The sequence below is a fragment of the Hibiscus syriacus genome, unplaced genomic scaffold (genome assembly GCF_006381635.1).
Source record: "Hibiscus syriacus cultivar Baekdansim isolate YM2019G1 unplaced genomic scaffold, ASM638163v2 tig00111330_pilon, whole genome shotgun sequence".
NCBI classification, from domain to species: domain Eukaryota; kingdom Viridiplantae; phylum Streptophyta; class Magnoliopsida; order Malvales; family Malvaceae; genus Hibiscus; species Hibiscus syriacus.
This window is the reverse complement of record NW_024063059.1, coordinates 5,556,053-5,561,012: the sequence shown is the minus strand read 5'-3', so window position 1 is coordinate 5,561,012 and position 4,960 is coordinate 5,556,053. Positions and strand designations below refer to the sequence as shown.

General features: G+C 34.5%; 1 pseudogene; it reads right to left on the bottom strand.

Moving 5' to 3' along the window:
- Nucleotides 1-2,115: 2,115 nt before the first annotated feature.
- On the bottom strand, nt 2,116-4,588 carry LOC120158745 (annotated as a pseudogene).
- Nucleotides 4,589-4,960: the final 372 nt, after the last annotated feature.

The window sequence follows — 4,960 nt, the reverse complement described above, 5'->3', positions numbered from 1 at the left end:
AATGTTGAACAATACCTGTAATTTGCCATTTTCTTAACTTTTTAACTCTCAATATGTTGCTCATGTTTGGATGGAATTTGTTAATTGATTAAATGGCAATTTGTTGATTAGATAAATATTGTTGGATAGTATTTGATTAGATATGCGTGCATATAAAATATGATTATGTATTACATTAGTAAGAAATCAAAATTAATCAAATGATGAGCGTCACACCCCAAAATAGGGCCTAAAAATTCTTTTAAATTTTTTTGAGGACTAAATTGAATTTTAATTGAATTCAGGGATCGAAGTGAAATTTTGATTAAATTTAGATCCAAATTTAGAAAGCAACTAAAGATGGAGGACCTATGACATGATTTTGCAATTTTCTTTTTTAAGGGTTTATATAACCCCAAATATGGGGAAAATGTTAATTTATTTTTCTCTCTCCAGAAAATTTCCTCCTATAGATTGAAACATTTGATCATTGATTCATCGTCGACCGTTGCTCCGTTTTCGACACTTACCGCACCATCATATTTCTTGTGTCGTCTCAAATTCACCGGTGTCTTTATTATCTTCGTTGTCGCCGGCATGTGAAGGGCTGAGAAATATCAAGTTTCCGACATTTCGAAATCGAGTTATCCGCCATTCACTGTTATGAACCGAGTTTGGTAAGTGTTTCAAAACCCCTTAAAACACATGTAGAACTTTTTACGGAACTTCTAGGATCGGCCAATTTCCAAGAAGTCCACCAGGCGATGGACTTTCCCCACTCTCAAGGGTGGTGCGTGGAGGCACGATCAGGACCGTAGAGGGTAAAAGAAACGATTTTCATTTCAAATGATGTCTCTCAGCAACCAATACCCACACGACCCCAGTTAGAGAGATTATTCTCGAACAATCCCAATGTCTTCAATCAATTACAAGATCTGAAACAACCATTTCTAAATCTGTACAGGATTAACTAAATTCATGAGCCTAATAAAATGGATTTATTTTGTCACATGGCTTGTCTACTCCACAATTACAATAAAACATCCTGTAACTTTCATAATTTGAATGATTTTTGTGAAGCTAAGACTTTTTTTTTAACTTAGAAAATGAACGGAGCATACAACTATGTCTTTTAGCTACTCAGCTTATTGCTACAATGGAACACCCTTAAAATTATTTCTCACTCCTATCTGGACTTACTTTTTTCACCAAAAACAAATACAATCAACATACAAAGTGATGTTGTTATAATACTGAAACGATTAACGGCAAATAAATACGATCGAAACAATAAAAACATCAAGATTCACCTGAAAAACCCGAAAGAGAAAAGCTACTAGTGGCGGAGAAGAAAATTCACTATGTTGACAGAGTACAAGATTTGTTACAACTTTTACACACAAAACCCTATTCTTACTTTCTATTTATGGAAATAGGAAACTTGCATGGGAAAAATCTTAATCTAACCTAATTTCTTTTTCTTGATCAACATAAAGGCGGCATAAGGATTAGAGTATCGTAACGGATTATACAACTGTAACTTCATGATCTGATCCAAGAAGAAATTGGGTCACAACTCTAACAACTGTAGTCATCTCTAAAAACGCTGCTGATCATTCATAGCTGTAGGGACTCCAGATCGAACATCCCAATAGCATTTGTTCTGGTGGATGTCTCTCAAATGTATACGTATTTTGCAAATCTGAAGATCCCAGTGAAGTTAATGGAGCAAATTTTGACAGATCAAATGTGACAAGTGCTGAAAGCTAAGGTCTCTGATCCTAGAAAGTCTAACTCAAGTTCTGTAGGGAAACAGCTGGTAGCTGAAGATAATCAATCTGTCAATGGTTGTTTTTTCCCCTTTAAGCTTATCGAACAAAATTGTCTTGTACCATGGCAGCATTATCTTCTAGAAGATACCGAATGAGTTTACCTCAATTCTGAGTTATTATTTAATCATGCGAAGATTACTTCTGCCTTACATGTAAGATACCATGATTTGAATCACTAATAGAAAATATATTACCGTGAGATTCCAGGTGAAAAACAACTAAACCAAAGAGATGGCAAATGAACCAAGTTAGCCCTCCACATGTATGCACCTACCGTTATCTCCACATTTTTCATGGTACCAAAATGAAAATCAGCAATATAAAAACTGATTACTAGAGGCAGAGAACTACCCGAAGAGCTCTACACAATATGAACACCGTGGTATCCGTGTTGGTCATGCTTTCACTCTACCTAGCGTTGCCCATAGGCAAAGTTTCTGAAGCCTTTACCCGCTCCATCTTCTGAGCTATCTTGTTTGTTTCCTCAAATTTCATGACATTGTTACCTATCCCAGCTTGAACCCCATGATAAGTGCCACCAGCGGCAGCAGATCTTCACCCCACTTGTGGCTGGTTTAGTTGCTGCTGTTGGAGATATATTGTTTGCTCTGATTGCTGCTGCTGCTGCTGATCGTTCAAATGGAAAAGAACTTTTGAAGCTAAGAAATCTGAATGCTGCTTATCTATTACAGCTTGTGAGGACTGCTCATGTTGCTCTTGCTGCGTTGTGGATTGCGTAGGCATCTTCAATGTTTCACAAATGAGTTCAAATAAATGAAATGCATGTTGCTTAATCGAAAGATATTAAACCGAAGAAATCTCCAGGACAACCTGGGAAGATGTTGATCCCTGTGCCTGTGCATCTGCGATTTTAGCTACATGCATTAGGTTCTGCTGCAGCTGTGCCGTGATACCTGAATCATTTTCTTTATAAAATGAGAGCAGATATCCTAGTTTACAGTTCTGATTAACTGACTGTATTACTCAAAAAGACTTAAATATATAGATCTAACCCTAGTTCTTGCACCATAGTGGTCACCGTTCTTCAATTCCTTAGGGTGTGTTTGCTTGGGGAAATGTAAGATTCTCATGGGAATGAAATACATATTCACCGTTTGGTTGATCGAGAATGTCATTCCCGGTAATTATACATTACCAATAGTGGATTTTTTGGAGAATATTACCGGGAATTTCATTATCTCCATTTCCTTAGGTATTATTGGATTATCGGTGTTTTGGACTAAAATGCCCTTAAAAAAATTTCTTTCAAAAATATCATTATTCTGTCATTGAATAATAAAAATTCTACGAAGGTTAAATTATAAATTTATCCTTAAACTATTTTAGATTTACAAAAAAAAATCTATAATTAAAATTTTATATGAAGTTCAGAGATTAAAATAAATTTTACCATTTCATAAATTATATTTTCAATTTTGTAAAAAAATTATATAAATTTTATAAATTTAAATTTTTAAAGAAAATATATAAATATTTTCTAACTTGTTAAAAAATAAATATATAATAAGGACAATTTGATCAAATATACATTCCAATAATCTTTTATTCCTTTAACCAAACACGGTAATCTTACATTCCTGCTAAACCAACCAAACACAAAATACAATATTCTCAGTAATTATATTCTCTGGTAATCTTTTATTCCCACTGGTAATTTTATATTCCGTGAACCAAACGTTAAAATATATGCAAACCAATGGTAAACAGACATTCGTCTCATCTTTAAAATACAGATGACCAAGTGTTAAATGGAATGTATATGTTGTTTTGCAAACATGATAAGGCCTAGAAGTTAAGCGCTAAACTAGCACTGAATTATTAGCTGAAACACTAGCACTGAATTGCACATATGATACAACTTAAAAAACTTAATTACCAAAGAAAAATATTTAAGGTAAAGAACTCACTCTCAAAGATTAGCGAAATGATGGAAGGCCAATTAAACACACAAACTTTCCAGTTACAGGTGAAATGCAAGAAAATACAGGAGAAACTATGGAGTACAAAAAGGGCCTTATAACAATTGGTATAATGTTGTAAATAATGGGTGATGCACGATTTTATATCAAGGAGGATAAACTTATAAAATTTGAAAAAGGTCGAACTTGTAAAATTTTAAGAAGCAAAAACAAATTAACAATAGAAAATAAAATAAATATCTAAAATATTTGAGAATTTAATTTTCAAGGGCAAGTACTCCCACCGTCCTTACGTCTATCCTTGAATAGGAGGAAAGATTTTTAAAGAAAGGGTCACTCACGAGGCAATCTCAGCCAGCTTTCCCTGGTTTTGGTTCTCTATTATGGCCATAATCAACTCTTTATTCTCCTCAAGGTACTACAAGAAAATTCCTCCATTATCATATCAATAGTCACATAGAATCGATACAATTTTTTTCCCAACAAACAAAAAGATACTTAGAAAGTCAACAGTTCAAAGCTGTTTTAACTTGTGAAAGTGAGAAAACAAATGACATGATTGTGAAACTGTAGTAAAAATCATTAGTAACACCAAGAATCCAAAAGAATGGCTTCATGAAACAGATGCATATATAAAATGGTTTCATCAGTTATGTCTGTAAAAATAGCAAGCAACATAGTTAAGAGTTGGAAACATCATTTAACCTGGTGATAGAAGGCACGAACAAGATCGTTTTCATGTTTTGAGGTAGCTTCCTTTGTTTTCTGCAGAATGGCTTGAATCTCATGCAGTGTTTTCGGGTATATCCAATCATCCACATTGCAGCTCTCTTCCATACACTGCATATAAACTTTTCTTAACTCATCTTGAAGAAAAGTAGTATTTACAATGGTGTTGTTGGGGTCACTAAACACGAATTCTATGCTTGCTTCATGCGCAGAAATCTTCTTACGTTGATTACACGTCCTGCGGGCTTAAACTCTAATCATGGCTTCTATGCACCTAAGTGTATTATTTGTTCGATTTCGAACATTGTGACCTCTCACCAAGGCTTGAAGCTTCACTAACCCCTTTAGTGCCCGAAGAGCTCTCCTAGCCTGCAAAAAACACTAGTGGCCATCCCAAACATGAACTATATTTACTTGGTTACAACCAGAAAAAACAAGCATTTAGTCACCAGATGTCCTCTGAAAGCTGTCTGTATAACA